This window comes from Phyllostomus discolor, chromosome 14 (assembly GCF_004126475.2).
Source record: "Phyllostomus discolor isolate MPI-MPIP mPhyDis1 chromosome 14, mPhyDis1.pri.v3, whole genome shotgun sequence".
Lineage (NCBI taxonomy): Eukaryota > Metazoa > Chordata > Mammalia > Chiroptera > Phyllostomidae > Phyllostomus > Phyllostomus discolor.
Genome location: NC_040916.2, coordinates 51229960 through 51249142, shown reverse-complemented (window position 1 = coordinate 51249142; position 19183 = coordinate 51229960). Strand labels below are relative to the sequence as shown.

The 19183-nt window shown below is 38.0% G+C and overlaps 1 protein-coding gene across 3 annotated transcripts in view; it reads right to left on the bottom strand.

Annotated features, from left to right (window-relative positions):
• Window positions 1–19183, bottom strand: part of BCL9 (BCL9 transcription coactivator) — a 91981-nt gene that overhangs the window by 72438 nt on the left and 360 nt on the right. The gene's annotated exons all lie outside the window — the stretch shown is intronic.

The window sequence follows — 19183 nt, the reverse complement described above, 5'->3', positions numbered from 1 at the left end:
CAGTCAGGGCACATACCTAGGTTTTGGGTTCAATCCCTAGTCTGGACACATGATTCCTGCCCCAGGCTTGTATGGGAGGCAGCCAATCAATGCTTCCTTTTTTCATCCACGTTTCTCTCTCTCCCTTTCTCTCTCTGAAAAGCAATGAAAAAATGTCCTTGGGCCCTGACCAGTGTGGCTCAGTTGGTTAGACATTGTTCTGCAAAGTGAAAACTAGGGGGTTCATTGCCAAGTCAAGGCACATGTCTTGGCTGCAGGTTCCACCCCAGGTTGGGACATATAGGAGAAGCAACTGATCAATGTTTCTCTTCTTCTTTTTCTCCCTCCCTTCATCTCTCTCTAAAAATAAAGAAATAAAAATTTTTAAAAAGTCTTTGGGTGAGGATATTAAATAAATGAATGAATAAACAAATAAAAAATAAAAGATTTCCTCTGACCTCCCAAAGGGCTCTATCTTTGGCCCTGTCCTGATTAACTGGTATAGCAATGATTTAATTAAAGCTATAGAAAACATTTTTTAAAAAATCTCACTTGTGGATGTTACAAAGTTGGAAGAGAGGATCATCAAGTGGTGGAAAAAAAACAAAGTAAAAAATCCTCAAAGTATTAATTCTAACAAAATGAATCTTAAACTCCATGTTGCCTACAAAACATCACATGTCAAAAAAAAAAAAAGAAGAAGAAAGAGCCCTGGCCTCTGTGGCTAAGTGGACTGAGTGCCCGCCCATAAACCAAAGGGTCGCTGGTTCAATTCCCAGTCAGGGTACATGCCTGGATTGCAGACCAGGTCCCCAGTGGGGGACATACGAGAGGCAACTACACATTGATATTTCTCTCCCTCTCTCTCTTCCTTCCCCTCTGTCTAAAAATAAATAAACAATCTTTTAAAAAAATAAAAATAAAAAAGAAGAAAGAGAGCAGAGTAAAGGAGAAGGAGAGTGGGAAGAAGGAGTTTACACTTCTGAGATGAGGAGCTGGAAAAATAAGTTGTACTCACAGGTTGTACCAAGAGAAGTATAGGGCCTAAAGCAAGAGAAGTAATAGTTGTCTATTTTACATACAGTGAAATGATCAGTTCTGAATGCCTCTCTTTAAAAGGAATACAGACAAACTAAAGTGTATTCAGTACAGAAGGCAGAGAGAGATGTTTCTATGCCATGTCCTATAAGGAAATTAGAATGTTCAATTTGGAGGAAAGAAATCTTAGAGGGACTCTAATAGTTATTTAAAATATGGGAAGGGCCAAGTGGTGTTAAGACAGTGAGACCAGCTTTATATATCTCCACAGAGAGAACTAGGACCAGTGAGCAAAGCTCACAATAGGTGCCCAGAGCTGCCCAAGTGGCCCTATTATACTGGTACTTCCCAGAGGCCACGTGACTTTGGGGAGAATTATTATCAGGGGTTCAAGCACCAGAGAAATTCAAGTTTTCCTTCTGCCCTAAGTAATCCATAGCTATCATTTACTCTGGTGTCATTTACAGACACACACCCCCCGCAACCCCACCCCATGACCGAGTAAAGGTCTTTGGGAGATAAGTCCAAAGGTAAATATTTTTAGTAGAATATAATTTATTTATTTATTTTTTAATTTCTGTGTCCTGAGAAAGCACTGATTTTAATCAGCAGCATAGTATTATGAAAAGGGCAGTGGATTTGGAGACAGACTAATTTGGGTCAAACTCTAGCTTTGACACTTGGCCTGCTATTTGATTTGAGGCAAATGACTTGATTTCTCTGAGCCTCACTTTACTCATCTGTTAATATTAATACTGTATTAGTTTAAGGGTTGTTGAAAGGATTAAATGAGATAGCATATTTCATTGATTCCAAGATGCTTATTTTCCCCACTTTAATAGCTCTGAAGTCAGGTGAATTTTAACATTGATGGTATTCCATAGTTTAATTGGGAGTGGTTTATTTCTTTTATGATGGCACATAAAGTAATGTGGGTCTTACAAAAATCAATTGCAACTTATATTCAAAGTAATATACTAACATATATTAAACACTTAGCATAACTACACACAATGAGTACTCAATACAATGTTAATTTCATTTTCCCTTTTCTAGACAATGACTTCATAACCTCTTGAGGAACAGGGAAGTCCTTGAGAATGATTCATTAGAACTGGCCTACAGACTCTCAATATTAAAAATTAATGAGAATGTTCACACCAGATCCTATAGAGAGTTAGCTCTATTTCTCTCTCTCTCTCTCTCTCTCTCTATATATATATATATACATATATATATATATATATATATATATATATATATAACCATTTACATGACCATTTCCTATGGTCATGTAAACTTTCTGTAATTTTTCCATCTCTCTCAAAGCTAAATGTTTTTGCTTGCTTTATTTTAGGAAAAAGGATATTCCTGCCATCACCAAGACTTTACCCTCATCTCCCAAACCAGTCACCCACCACAGTATATCATTATGAAATTTAATATCCTTCAGATCTGAATTCTTTCTTCTTCAGGTGCTCAATTGAAGATGCTTTACTTTGTCACAAGAAGCATATAATAAACTCAATGCTGCAAGGACATTATCAGTAAGGAAAACTTTTTCTTGACCTGGCTGGCCTTAAACATAATCATTACAAAGACTTTTTATAGTCAGACATTGTAGTTGTAATTGTGGATTTTTTCCCCATGTAAGAACATATCTAAGCTTTCATAAAATTGTATCAAGCATATTGTTTCACTGTTATTTTGTGTTAGTGAATTACTCAGGTTAATTACATATAACACAAAATGCACTTCTTTACAGCTGCTTTACATTTAACTAGAAATATATATACCTTACATTACAACAATATTAGAAATTCATTTGCTAGGTCTTTTTCACTCTTCCTAACCCAATTCTTCTAGACAGAGGATTGTTACTAAGAACCCCCCACCCCGTCCCACCAGAAGTCGTACAGTAGTGAACCTGAATTTTGTTTTTGTTGATATGGTCAGTTAGCTAGTTAGTCAATGTTTATTGAGGGCCCATTACATATAGATCACTGTGCTAAGTTCTGGGACTAACTAGAATAATAAAAGCTAGACCTTTAAGGCATTTGTCTTCTAAGCTAGACATGGACCAGAAGCTATACTGAGCAGGGGCTCTCTTAAGTGACCAACACTTACTGATTATTTGGTAGTCTCCATTCCTTCAGTAAATGTGAAGACATAAGGCCCGTGACATGCTGAGTGATCACAGCTAGTAGTAAGCTATTCTAGGATGCCTGCCCTCTGCTACTCTCACCAGTAGAGTTGTCTGCTCATCAAAAGTCAGTGTGTTCCCGAACCTATTTGTGCTAGTTCTTCCTATCATTGTAATTACACATTTTAATTAAATTTACAGTAATGAAATGTGAGTACAGAAGAGATAAGCTGCATCTACAAGATCTAAGTTGAATATTTGGAAAAGGTACATTAAAGGTGAGTTAGTAAAAAATGTGCTCTCAACTGAGGCATGGGAGAGCCAACTATAAACATTGTTAAACCTATAAAAATCTGCCTCACAAAATGTTTTAAGATCTTGTTTTACTTTAAAGAAACTACGACAAAATCTCTATGAAAGCCTCAGAGGCGTGGTTCATGCAACAAATAGGATGCAGAGCTCTAATGGAGGCTGACACTCAAATAACGAGGCCTTGGCCCTATGTAAAAAAAAAAATTGAGGGATGTTTTATGTTGAAATAAAGGATTAAGGAATAATTCCATCACTTTGTATGATTCCTGCTTTAACTAACTTGTTCAGCTAAATCACCAACTATTAATTGAATAGAGTATAAGAGTTTCTACAGTTGTCAGCATAATAATGTTTTAACAGCTACAATTTAAGGCAGGGTGTTAGGCAGACAAAATGACTTCTTCCAGGGGAAGAGAAGGCTTAGGACAGGCACCATGGTGAACTGTATGCCAGAGAGAATAGGAGTTCCTAGGGAAATAAGCAAAAGCCAGTCACTCCCTGATGAAGGGATCAGTATAGTCACATAAATCAGCTTTCTAGACTTCGTAAATCAAGACTGCATAGGTTTAACTCTTTATTCTGTCATTACTGTGTGTCCTTAAGTGAACTGTCTGTATCTCAGTGTCTGGATTTGGAAGATGAGGATAACTGCAGTATGCACCTTAAAGGGCTATTGTTAAAATTACAAGAGATGACCTTTAAAGAATTGTGCATTAATAAAAACACATGCAATATTATGTTAAGTCTTCCTAGGAGCAAGAGAATAATAGGCTTGCTGAGGGTGAGTCTGGAGATGAAGGAAATGCTGCATACCTCTTCTAAAAATCTCCTGCTATGAACATAGGCAGTAGAAGATTCAAGAGAAGGGAAGGCATGGTGTAAGCAAACCCCCAGGTCCTGGTAGCCATGTCTACTCCTGAGATGGGCAAGCCAAATAGGAAGCAGGCTCTTAAAAACCAGCTCTCGACATCATACATTACAGCTCACCCACTACTTCCAATCAGCTCATTTAATTCTCCCAACAAACCCATAAAATAAATATTACTATAACCTCCAATTTACAGATGAAGGAACTGGGTCTCATAGAAGTTAAGTATATCACTCAGAATTGTACACATGATAATTATAGAACAGGGTCTAGAGCTCTGGTCACCTTATTCCAAATTCTCTGGGCTTCCCAACACCCCAGGCTGTCTTTCTCATGGGCCATTTAGCTCACAAACCCTGGGCTGCGGTGCCTTGCATTTGTTCATCTGTTAAAACTTCATAAGACAAGATGCTACAACTAATAGCTAAAATGAGGGTTGGAGATTATCAGGGATTTCAATTATCCTGTCTATCTCTGACCTCAATTACCAAGGATAATCAGAAGCTAGCTCTAGCAATTTTCTGAAACTTTCATTAATTTTAAATAAATTCATAGAATGCAATCCCCTCACTCCTTTATCCAAATTAAAATGTCCTTGTATTTTCATTCTCATTATTAGCAAATCCCTTGTATGTCTTGGAGACCGTCTGTTGTTTTTCTCTGGATCTTTTGTATTTCTGCTTTGTTTTCTTTGAAATGAAAGGACCCCACACTAAATTCCAATTTTAAGGTGAAGTCATAACATCAATGTATATCATTAAAATGTTTTATTGTAATTACAGAAATAGTCAATGCCAAATTATGTGCACTGTATTATTCCCTGCATTATTCTTTATCCCATTCTCAAAGTTAATACAGCCCATTATATCTCATTCATTCTTCTGACTGCCACTGTGCAATGAGCAGATGTATACATTGAGCAATCCACAATGAATTTGAGATCTTTTTCCTGAGCATTTACAAATAAAGTAATTCAGAACCTACCACTGAATATGAGCTGTTTCAATTGTTCCTTCCAGTATACATTAGCTTATACTTGTCTACATAAAAATTCAAAGAATCATAGATATTAGATTTTTCCATAAAAGACCAGTTAATTTATGAAGCCTGCTCACTCTACCAGGAAAAACACATGCAAAGGAAGTAATTATATCAGTTCATGCTATTTTAATGATGCTTATTAATAATAGTAACAATTACTGTTTATATTATGTGGTTCCATCCTAAGATCACTTAAGATGTTTTTTAAAATATATTCTATTGATTATGCTATTACACTTGTCCCATTTCTTCTCCCCTTTATTGCCCTCCACCTGCAGCCCATCTCCCCACACCCCTTAGTTCATGTCCATGGGTCATACATATACGTTGTTTGACTTCTCCAATTCATATATATTTTTTAACCTCCCCCTGTTTATTTTGAACCAAGCATTTATGTTTCTCATTCCCTGTACCTTCTCCCTGATTCTCGCCCTCCTCTACCCTGCTGATATCACTCCATGTGAACTCCATTTCTGTGATTCTGTTCCTGTTCTAGTTGTTTGCTTAGGTTTTTGTTGTTGTTGTTGTTGTTGTTGTTGTTTTTAGGTTCGATTGTTAATAGCTGTGAATTTGTTGTCATTTTACTGTTCATATTTTTGATCATTTTCTTTTTCTTAGATAAGTCCCTTTAACATTTCATAGAATAAGGGCTTGGTGATGATGAACTCCTTTAACTTGACCTTATCTGGAAAGCAATTTATCTACCCTTCCTTTCTAAATGATACCTTTGCTGGATAAAGTAATCTTGGATGTAGGTCCTTGCCTTTCATGACTTCGCATACTTCATTCCCGCCCTCTGTTGCCTGCAAGATTTCTTTTGAGAAATCAGCTGATTGTCTTATGGGCACTCCTTTGTAGGTAACTGTCTCCTTTTCTCTTGCTGCTTTTAAGATTCTCTCCTTATCTTTAATCTCGAATAATGTAATTATGATGTGCCTTAGTTTGTAGTTCCTTGGGTCCAACTTCTTTGGGACTCTCTGAACTTCCTGGACTTCCTGGAAGTCTATTTTTTTTTGTCAGATTGGGGAAGTTCTTCATTATTTTTTCAAATAAGTTTTCAATTTCTTGCTTTTCCTCTTCTCCTTATGGCACCCCTATGATTTGGATGTTGGAACATTTCAAGTCCAGAAGGTTTCTTAGTCTCTCCTCATTTTTTTGAATTCTTATTTCTTCACTGTGTTCTGTTTGAATGTTTATTTCTTCCTTCTGCTCTAAATCGTTGATTTGAGTCCCAGCTTCCTTCCCATCACTGTTGGTTCCCTGTATATGTTTCTTTATTTCACTTTTCATAGCCTTCACTTTTTTCTTTTTCTTTTTTTTTTGTAACCATATTGGACCATTTTTGTGAGCATCCTGATTACCAGTGTTTTGAACTCTGAAACTGATAGATTGGGTATCTTCTCATTGTTTAGTTCTATTTTTGGAGCTTTGATCTGTTCTTTCATTTGGGCCATATTTTTTTGTGTGGGCGTACCTGTTAGTAGTAAGGGGCAGAGCCTTAGGTATTCACCAGGGCAGGGCTGCCCACATTACTACATTATGATGCTGTTTGTGGGGGAGGGATCTGAGAGGTAACAATGCTGCTTGCTCGGCTCTCACCCCACTTTCAGTCACTTTCTTCACCACTCACAAGCAAATTGGGCCTTTCTGTTGCTGATTCCTGGGTCACTGGGTTTGTGTACATTCTAGGATCCTGTGGGCCTCTCCAACAAACTTTCCTGTGAGGCTGGGAATTTCTCATACTGCTACAATTTCCACAGGTTTTGAGGCTTTATTTCCCCAGGATGGAACACTGGATTGCATAGTCTGTCTTGCTCCCCAGTTGTTCCTTCCAGTTTATCCTATCCACACAGAAATGTGGGATCTCCTAGTCACCAGCTGCTGCCTTGGTGCATGTTCTCTCTTCTCTGACTGCCTGTCTCTGCCCCTCCTACCAGTGTGGATGAATATTTCTTCCTTAATTCCTTGGTTATCAGACTTCCATACAGTTCGATTTTCTGGCAGTTCTGTTTTTTGTTTGTTTGTTTGTTTGTTTAAATTTGTTTTTGTCCTTCTTTTAGTTGTACGAGGAGGCAAAGTGTATCTATCTACACCTACATCGTGGCTGGAAGTCAAATTTTTTTTAAGCAATTTTTTTTTTCCAAAAGGACTGGAGTAAGAGCTGAGAATTCAATTCATTTTAGTAAACAACACTGAGCACCACACTTGTTAGGCAGGGACATTGTTGGGTGTTTTGAGAGACAAGTAAAGAGAACCTGAAGCCCTGCCTTCCTGTTTACAAAACCAGAGATCTTAGTTGGGTTTCCACTTTACAGTGCAAAGACAAATATGTACATTCTCAATTCAAGTAGATAAAGTCTATATGCAGATGTCTTTAAAGAGGATTAGGCTGTGGGAACTCTAATTAGTAACCTGAACTAAAATCAGAATATGTAGACTACCAATCATACTTACGGGGACAAAACACAATGTTTTAAATTAGGACTGTCTCAAAAAAATTCAGAAAGCCTGGTATTGCATGTAAAGAAAATAGATAATTCCAAACTACAGAGTACAAGCTCCAACCACAGTGTAGATAGATAAATGACCCCACCACACAGCATCTTAATATTACATAATAGCACACAGTACACCCAAGAACTGATACTGGTGTACCATTGAGTCACTTGAGGAATTTGAAAGCCCCTGTTGGATTGTCAGACAACTATAGGTCCCCAACCTACAATGCACACAACAGAAGATTCTATTTTCTTATTCCTTCCATGGAAATATGTGCAAACCAGGAAAATGTCAATATACTCTTATGATTAATAAAAGTAGGTAATTCTACATTTTTAGTTAAATAAACTAATCTTATTTTAAAAAACCCTCACCCAAGGACACACTTATTGATTTTAAAGAGAAAGGAAGGTGGGGAGAGAGAGGAAGAGAAACATTGATGTGAGAAAGAAGCATCAATTGGTTGCTTCTCACACTCACTCAAACTCACAACCTAGGTATGTGCTCTGACTGGGAATCGAACCCACAACCTTTTGTTTTATGGGATAATGCCCCAACCAACTGAGCCACACCAGCCAGGGCAAAGAACCTAGTCTTTGAAAACATTATTATCTGTCAATATATTACCACAATAGTTAGCTACTTTATACCAACCTTTATAAAACAATTGGTGTGAAGAAAAAAGGAGACTATGGAAGGCTTCTCATACTTCCATATTTGTCCCCTCAAAGACCATTACAAATGTCATCTCCTACATGAAAACTTCTGCTTTCCCTTTCTCCACCATTCTTTCACCACCAAATTGTTCTTTCTTGACTTCCACTGTTTCTTGATTCATTGCTATATGCTTTATAATTGGTTGTTCAGCATCTATCTTTTTCCATCATAATGAATGTACCTTGCTGGCAAGAATTCAGCCTTACTCATCTGGCATTCTTACAATGCCAAGCTCATTTTTCATAGCCTGATACACAATAGATGTTCAACACATTTTTCAAATTATTTCATCAGGTCTGAGCAAAGTTACTTTGATCTATTTTAATTATTTAAAAATATTTTTCTTTTGTACTCTTTCCAAAATTTTCTCATCTGTCTAATCATGGCACTCAGATTCAGAGGCACAATCTTTCACTCAATCAGCAGGTATCTCTCTCTGGTAGTGAACTGAAGAAGTACTGCTCTAAAGAAGACCTGAGTCTTGATTCAGTCACATTAACTTGCATCAGATAAAACTTTGGAAAACTTTGGAGTCAGAATGACCTAAGTTCAGATAGACTTGTATATAAACTCTGATGGTCACTTACTAGTTGTATGATTTGGGGCAAGTTAAACTCTCTAGTTCTCAGTTTCCTCAACTATGGGATGAAAATATTAACAGCATCTATCTTGGGTTAAATAATACAACATATGAAAGGGTTTAGATCAGCACTTTAAACATGGCAAATACAAATTAAATATTATTATTGTAACCTGTTCATAAAATAGAAATAATAATATGTCCTTAAGGGTTGTTATAAGGAATAAATCATATAACAAGCAAAAGTTTCCCCAGCACATTGCTTAAAGTTTCCTTCATGTCCCTGTGTTAAAATAATTGCTACAATTGGCTGAGCAGCCATTACATGTTAGGTAAAGTGCACCAGTCACTTTAATAAAATATGCCTGTGATCTAATTTAATTCTTATAATAAGCTATTGAAATAATAATTATTATCCCTATTTTATAGATGAATAAATTGAGTTTCAGAGAGAATAAATGACCATCCCAGTGTTACATCACTAGCTGGTGACAGATTATTCCAGAAATAGGAAAGTAAAGGAAGAAAATACAGGAAGAAAGTATAGGTAGAAACTCCCTAAGAAGCTTGGTATTCCTATTAATCCTTACCCTGGTCCCTAATTCCAAGGTTATGCTTGCTTTTTAAATTAGCCTCTGCTATTGATGCCAATATAGTCTTGCTTTCACTATTCAGCTACTCTTACTTTTTAATAAATATATGAAATGATGTCACTCATCTAAGGACTAACTCTAATACACTTTCCTCTCCCAATTTCTTTCCTGTTTATAAATTTGCTATTTGTTCCCATGTTCTTATTTTTTAAATATACTTTATTGATTATGCAATTACAGTTGTCCCATTTATTTCCTCCCCTTTATTCCACTCTACCCTGTACCCCTCCCCCACCATCATTCCACCACCTTATTTAATGTCCATGGGTCATACATATAAATTCTTTGGCTTCTACATTTCTTATACTATTCTAACCTCACCCTGTCTATTTTATACCGACCATTTATGCTTCTTATTCCCTGTACCTTTTCCCCTATTCTCTCCACTCTTTCCCCCCACTGATAACCCTCCATGTGATCTCCATTTCTGTGAATCTGTTCCTGTTCTAGTTTTTGCTTAGTTTATTTTTGGTTTTGTTTTCTCAGGTCTGGTTGTTGATAGTCGTGAGTTTGTTGTCATTGTACTGTTCATATTTTTGTTCTTATTCTTTTCCCTAGATAAGTCCCTTTAATATTTCATAGAATAAGGGCTTGGTGATGATGAACTCCTTTAACTTGACCTTATCTGGGAAGCAGTTTATCTGCCCTTCCATTCTAAATGAGAGCTTTGCTGGATAAACTAATCTTGGATGTAGGTCCCTGCCTTTCATGACTTGGAATACTTCTTTCCAGCCCCTCCTTGCCTGCAAGTTTTCTTTTAAGAAATCAGCTGATAGTCTTGTGGAAACTCCTTCATAGATGACAAACACACAGTGAGAGAACAAGGTTGATATAAGAGAAGAGATTGTTCCTAGAGCTGCCTCAGTATCTGAAACATTTCCAATTCTGATTTTGGTTCCCTCTGTGAATATCCTCACAATCAATGCCCCTTTTTCTAGAAGGTTCAACACATAAAACATTTTTTTTAGAAAACTAATGTTAAATTGCATCACTCCACCTTTGTTTCAGATGAGTCACAAATGCAGATTCCTGGAAGTCCATCATTTATCTGACTAGGTCCTAATTTTCCATACTTCCTCAAAGATCTCTCCCAGTTTCCAAGATAGAAGAAACTTCTCATCTTCAGCTACTACCTAAATATCAAGACAACCTTCACCAACTCATTTGTCACCTGTGATTCTTTGACATGAAAAATAAACTCCTAGGTAGAGAATCACAAGGTCCAAGAATGGAAAACAAAACAAACTTTAGAGTAGAAAAGCTGGACATAAAAGTGAGGATTCAGGGATATAAAAAATACTTTGTTATGAATTGTAATTTATGTTTTGCAAAGGGAAAGAAAAGTAAATCCCCTAATATAAAAGAAAATGTCTTTTTTTCTTTTTTAAAGATTTTATTTATTTATTTATTTATTTATTTATTTTATTTTATTTTATTTTATTTTTTTTTAGAGAAAGAAAAAGGGAGGGAGAGAAACATCAATGTGTGGTTGTCCCTCACATGCCCCCCCAACTGGGGACCTGGCCAGCAACCCAGGTATGTATCCTGACTAAGAATTGAACCAGCAACCCTTTGGTTTGTAGGCCGGTGCTCAATCCACTGAGCCACACCAGCCAGGGCAAAAGAATATTTCTTTTTTTCTGATGTGGTACATAAGGTTGTATAATTTAAGATTTTTAACTGTTATTCTTTTTGAATTCAGTTATAGTAATTAATAAACTATATTTCCATTTGAACTGTTTATTCATTCAACAACATTTATTGATCTGTTTTGCCCTGTGCTAGGCATTAGGGGTACAAAAACTAAAAACAGTCTGAACCCTTGAGGTGACCACAGCTAAGAGCAGTAGGCAGATGAGTTCAGGACAGTATAATAGGGCCACATAAGTGCAGGCCCAGCCCAGGATCAGTGGAGGAGAGATAGGGTGGTTTAGGTCTGAGAAGCATCCCAGAAGAAATGCCCAGGATGAGTCTTGAAAGAGCACTAGGAGTTGGCTTGTAAAGAGAAGGATATGCCAGGCAAACACAGCAGCCTCGGCACTGGCATAGGAGCCGAGTTAAAATCCTGCATTCTTTTAACTATTGTGGCCTTCAACATCCCAGTATGTTGCAGATTTCTATACAATAAATCACCAATTCAGGCATCCTTACAACAAGTATGCCTTTGACCCTTAGCAAATTTTTCCTCAAAGCTATACTTACTACACAAGCCCCAAGGAAAATAGAAAATCCAATATATCTAGAATTAGACTTTTTTTAAAAACTACCTCTAGGTTCACAAGTTTCTCTTCTGAACAAATGATGGTTTGGCATTTTTCAACTGCCACTACTGTTAATTTTGAGTTTGTGCATTTATTTGTCAAGGAAAAGAGTGACTATGGTTTTTATGAAAATTATTAATACTCTTCAGAGCTTTAGATTAGAGGCATTTTGAATCTTTAAGTGAATAACATTAAAACACTTTTGGTAATTACAACATATAGAATATGCTTTTTGTTTTCCTTTATAGTTTAGCATTCATCAATAACCAAACATGTCACATATTTCTAGAGAGTATATTCTTACATTCTAAAAAGTTTGCTGGTATACCTCTTCAGAAGTTTATTACCCATCTTTATAGTTAATAATATATTTCTCTTATGTATCTACTTCCTAAGATTATTATGAAGTTAAACACCATATCCAATGTTAGGAATATTAAGCAACCAAGAATAAAGGAACAAAGTAAGTCAAAAATTATTACATATAGTCTTCAAAATTTCCTTATGTAATTAGAAAGTAATTATATCTTGAAGATAAAAATATGAGCATTAAAATGACAACAAACTTACAACTATCAACAACTAAACCTAAAAACAAAAACAAAAACAAACTACACAAACAACTAGAACAAGAACAGAATCACAGAAATGGAGATCACATGGAGAGCTGTCAGCAGGGACAGGGAGGCGAGAGAATGGGGGAAAAGTTACAGGGAATAAAAAGCATAAATGGTAGGTACAAAGTAGACAGGGACAGGTTAAGAATAGCATGGGAAATGGAGAAGCCAAAGAACTTATATTACGACTCATGGACATGAACTAAGGTGAGAGGTGGTGTGCAGAGAGGAGGGAAATAAAGGAAAAGAAAAAATGGAACTGTAATGGCATAATCAATAAAATATATTTTAAAAATAAAGGAAAAATGATGCAAGAAAAAAGAAAGTAATTATATCTTACATATTTTTTGGGTAGAAATCAATGACTCAAAGTGTCCTTCTCTTTGAGTCATTGATTTACTAATTGTCAAAGCAGCCTAGAACTGGTCTCCCTTGCCATAAGCAAGATATTTCTAAAACACAGTAGAGGAACTTATTCTGAGGATCTAAAAATTGCGTTAAGAGTTATCACATGTTGCCCTGGCTGGTGTAGCTCAGTGGATTGAGTGCAGGCTGTGAACCAAAGGGTCACTGGTTCGATTCCCAGTCAGAGCACATGCCTGGGTTGCAGGCCAGGTCCCAGTGGGGGCCACCTGAAAGGCAACCACACATTGATGTTTCTCTCCCTCTCTTTCTCCCTCCCTTCCCCTCTCTCTAAAAATAAATAAATAAAACCTTTTAAAAAAGAGTTACCACATGAAATTTTAAAATTATATCTTTTCAAAGTTTTAACTAATTTCAAAGAAATAGTGCTTGGAATTATTCAAAGGAAACATGATTAATGAAAACATTATGCATTCTCTACCCTTTCTGTCCATCCTACTATTGGCCACATTTCAGAAGTAGTTTATTACCTCCTATTGATACATGCAATAGATATACCATCATATCAGCAAGTCTTCAACAGTATTCTTTAGAAGTTTCTTATCATAAAGATTTATTAAAAGTCCTGCCATCCCCAAAAGCATAGTGTTAAACACATAGCGTGAATTATCTGCACTAGCATTGCTTAAACTGATTCTTGCATCCTCAAAACAATATGTAAGCATAATACAAAAAAAGAACAGCAAGATTTCCATAAAGAATCAATGAGAATGGTGAAGCTAAGAAATGTACCCAGTGCCCATCCATTTTGAATTCATATTTATTATTCAGGAAGACATGCATTCACAACAGCCTATTCTTTTGGAAATTATCCTTTAGTTGCCTTGCACTTGTGCCTGCATGCTGAGCGACAAATTTTCTAAAAACTCATAAATTAAAATCCCACTTTGGCCCAGGCTGGTGTGGCTCAGTGGACTGAGTGCTGTCCTGCAATCCAAAGGGTCGCCAGTTCAGTTCCCAGTCAGGGCACATGCCTGGGCTACAGGCCAGGTCCCTAGTAAGGGGAGTGTGAGAGGCAACCACACATTGATGTTTCTCTCCCTCTCTTTCTCCTTCCCTTCCTCTCTTTCTAAAAATAAATAAATAAAATATGTTTAAAGATAAAATAAATAAACACAATCCTACTTTTTCCTATTGCACTTTACACTTTAAAATATCAACATGGTTTGGATGTATAGGAATGAATCCCATGTTTCCACATAGCTCACAACACTTCCCTTTTGACAACTACAGTTCTTGAACTGGGCTTTGTATAAGGTGACCAAAAGACCGGATACATGGAAGATCCTATTCATAAAACCAGAGAAATACTGAATAACAGTCAGAAGGAAACTTAGAGATGATTTAGTTCAATACTTTCATTCTGAAAGAGGTCCAGAGAAACAGAATGGGAAGTCCTGGGTCATTGACTGGCAAAACCCAAACCAGAAACTGGTCCAATGTACTTTATAAAAACCATGTAATTATTAAATAAGTATTGGGGAAATCCACCCCCCCCCCACCTGGTTTTTTTTTTTTTTTTTTGGATCAACACTCTAAATCTTAATCTTTAAATGAAGGGGAAAAATCAAGCCAATTATTTTAATGCCATGTCAACACAACACCTTTGACCTGAATATCATGGTGATTTTCTCACTTCTTTGCTTCTCATCTCTTGAAGACATTTGGCTGAACAAAGAAATTTAATCAGCTACCCACCTCACCCTTCATTTTCTTGTGAGTTCTTGAGTGAATCCCATAACCTTACTCAAATATAACACAAGAATAATAATATTACTTAATTCACAGGGCTATTATAAAAGAGAACTAAGCAGATATAAAAGGGGGAAAAATCCATTTTATATCTTCTGTTTATGTATCTTGGAGGGAAAAAAACCCCACAAAATTACTTTCAATAAAACTACATGCAAAAGCAGTATTTGTAACCAAGGAACTTTGGGGAACTTCCTGCACATTGTGTTGATTTTACCTTCTGAAGGACTAGCAGCTCTAGTGCTTTTATTTATACACAGTATCCACACAATGCAACTTTTTAAATATCATCACGGTCTTCATTTTTATTCCTCCAGGGTTAAGGATGACCTGTATCGTTGCTGTCTGGCTCCCAGGGTTCTGTTAAATCTTTTCCCCAACCACATTCTTGTTTTATGCACTTTGTAACTAACTCCTCACTCAGATTACTCTGTGAATTACTGTTCCAAGGAGACTCAGATGCTTCCCCCACAGGCAGCTCCCCAGTATGTAACACATTGGGAGCCCCGGAGGAGGGCTGAGGAGTGATCAAAGTCTTGCAGATCAAGTCATAAGTCTCATGAGAGAAGGCAATGGCTACAGGTGCCAAATGCAGATGGATGGCAAGCTCTGGGTGAAGCTGTCACTACAACGTGGGCTGATTACTTCACTGCCTAACAACATCGGGTACGCAGAAATGATTTTGCTCACCACAAGACTTAAATCACACAACCTGTGTGGGTTCCCAAAGTATAGGCACCAAACCTATGATTTATGTGTGGGTGGGCACGTTAGTCTTCCTTTTAAACTGCTAAATTAATCTAAAATAAGTGAGGTCTTGACAACAATGAAAACAACACCTCCGAGTACTAGAGAAAGAAAATGTTGAAAACGGTGGTACAAGTATTATTAACACAAATCTGCCTCCAAGGAAGTGACTAGCATTTCAACCTTACATTCTCTCCAGACCACAAATGGGCGGGGAGGGGTTAAGAGGGGGAGGTACTCCTACCTTTTCCTTCATGAAACCAGTAAGATTTTAATAATACAGCTGAAAGGAGACTCATTGAAGAGGCTTTTAATTTTTTTTCCTTTTATAGATATGTGTCCTTGTTGGGAGGAATGAGGAAAGCCATTTCATTTCACTATTGTCTTTGGAATTCCAAGATGACAGTTATAATGGTAGAGTTTCCTGCAGCTAAGCATTCAGTATCAACTGGAAGAACGATGAACTAAGTAAAATGAAGAGAGCCTCACTGACCACATGTCCTCTCCAATGTACCTTAGGATTTAACAGCACACAGAGGCTATAACCAACGTTAATCACCCAGACAATGACTGCTTTATAGGCCAGCTCACAACGAGTGCGAAGTTCTTTAATGGTACAAGTGTAAAGGGTCAACAGATATTATTTGTGTCTCTGTTGTACTGTGTAGGGGGTGGGAGATGTTGGGGAGAAGGAGAGGGAATTTTCTAGTGTCTTTGCAAACACTGGACTGTGTGAGCATATAAGTTGGCTAGGGAAAGAAAAACTCAGCCACAAAAGGAAAAGGACAGTTACCTTATGTCTAGTTACAAACTTTAGGTCAATTGTTTACACAACTTTATGCCCTGCGTTATAGTATCTTCATGCCATTCAATGTATATTATCAATATTATTACAATTTGTTTAACTATGTGGATAATGTTGATTATATCACCAAGACAGCAAGCTCCCTGGGAACAAGAGCACATTGGCCTTGATCTCTCCTACATGCTTAGTGCCCAGCAAGGTGCCTGGCTCATAGTAAGAGCCCCTAAAATATGAATTGAATGAACAAATAAATATAGGGCTTAATTCATGAAAATTAACATTGTGACATATTTGCCATGTTTGTGTCCTGGCCATGAGCAGGGCTGAGTGTGTTGCTATAATCCAGCAGAGCAGGCAGAACTCCAAAAGGTGCCTATCTGTGGCTGGCCCAAGGGCTGCATGTGCAAAATCAAGTATAGAGGCCAGTAAAAGAGTAGCTGGCATGAGGACCCTCAGGGTACTCCAAACCCCAAGGTGTGCAGCTTCATTGAGCCCTCTCAGGTCATTGCTGATCTTTTCTAGGTTTTAGTGTCCTCATTTAAAACTCAATGAATAGCCTTTCTTTTCCTTTACAGTTCTGAAATTCTAACATTTTTGGAAGACATTTGGTCCCCGAAATCTTGCCAGAGACAAACCATGGTAAGTAAGATCTTCTGCTTACAAAGTAGAAAACAATTAAGTTTTAAAACATGAAGTTCAGTTCTATTCCAATGAGGAAATATTATATGGAGGCCAGAGAGGGAGAGGAGTTTCTTGCCAGATCCAAGCCAATTAATAATTTTGCCTGCTTCCTTTCCCATACCCAGAAGTCAGGCTCTCTGGGCCTCTATGGGAAGAACATCAATGTTCTTAACCAGGGCTGGCTCTTTCTTCAATCTCTAGCTATCACAGGGAGTTTGTGAGTTACAGTCAGAGTGGAAGAAGGCATGACTTCCCAGACTTTCACAGATTTTTTTGGACACGTAACAGAGTCACAGAAAACCTAGAATTAGGTAGAAAGCAAAATTCCCCCAGAGAATTCAAAGAGAGCTACAACTGAGAACCTTGAAGCAATCACTGTGTAAGAACAGAAGGAAAGCCACAATTCAAGAAAAAAAGCAGACATTTTTCCTTAAAAAATTGTAAAGATTGCCCTGGCTGGTGTAGCTCAGTCGACTGAGCAGGGGCTGCGAACCAAAGTGTCTCAGGTTTGATTCCCAGTCAGGGCACATGCCTGGGTTACAAGCCATGGCCCCCAGCAACCACACATTGATGTTTCTCTCTCTCTCTCTCTCTCTCTCTCTCTCTCCCTCCCTTCCCTCTCTAAAAATAAATAAATAAATAAATAAATAAATAAATAAAATCTTTTTTAAAAATTGTAAAGATGACTATTAGGAACTGATTTTAGCCCTCTACTCCCATCTCTCAAGATGTCACTTTAGAAAGCAAAAGGTTATATCCACAAAGCCACCAGTGAGTAGACAGCTTTCACATTCTTACCCTCATACACACAGTAAGATATTTACTCTCTAATAAACAGCAATTGTAAATAAATCTCATTTAAGCCACAATAAAAATGTTTAACCTCCGAGGCAGAGTTTACAGATGTGTCTACATGCCCTGCCAACACCAGAAAACACAAGGTCTTGAATAAACTACTAAAACAGGAGGTACATTTTCCTCCCCAAGCATCTCACATTGACCTTAAAAAATATATATATGCATGTATGTATATATATGTATATGTAAATACACACACACCCAGGAGGAAAAGGGAAAACCCAAGTCCTCCAACCCCATTCTCTGAACAAATCGGCCAATAAATCTAATGAAAAGACACAAGAGAAAAGGACAGAAGCCAACAGGTGGAAAAGGCTTTTTGTTTCCTTAGAAATGCTCTGACACTTGATCTGTGTTCCCAATCTATTTATCTCAGGATGTCTTTAATAATGGTTTGATCATCATAATGGTAATGATCAAGAGTAATTATAATCCTTCCACTTTATGATGCCCAGCATTTCTAGTTGGAGGATTTCTCCTCGCGTTTCAGACAAAATCATCTATGCTCTTTCCCCGAATCCCAGGGAGGTAGACATGATCCCAGTCAGCTCTCTGGATTTTACAGATGGGGAGACTGAGGCACGGGGCACCCGTCAACTCATTTACAGTATCCACCCCCAAAGAAACCCCCAAGACCAGAAAGTTTCTGGATTGTCTACAGGCAGAGTTCCCTTGCTCTCCCTTCTTGCCTGCTATGCCACTCTGCCTCGGAGTGTCTGGGCTCAGGATAAGGATTGGGGTACCTCCCCTTCACAATGAGGCACGCCAGGGCAGCGTGTGGGAAGTCCAACACACGCACACACACAGACCCACGGCACACTCGCATGCACAAAGCTCCATGCATCCTCTGCAGGTACTCAGCAGAGCTCCGGCCAGCCCTTGCTCTGCTTGAGGGCGCACGGCTCCTGGCTGGTAAGGCCTCTTTGGGCTCCGGCTGGGGCTGCTCTGAAGGAGAGCTCTGCTCTCTCCCTCTCTTTTAGGCTTCTTTTTTTTTCCTCCTCACACCCTACTCCCACCCCTCTCCATCCACTCCTTCTCCCCCACCAACCCAGAGGCACAGAACGTGTTACTGGGGTTCCCCAGAAAGAGGGGCCACCCCTAGCCCCAAGCTCCTTGCAAGTCTTCAGGGGCAAGGCGGGAGCTTGCATCCCAGGACCCCAGCGCTCCTGAGCAATGCAGGAATGAGACCCCCACTACCAGGCACCGGCG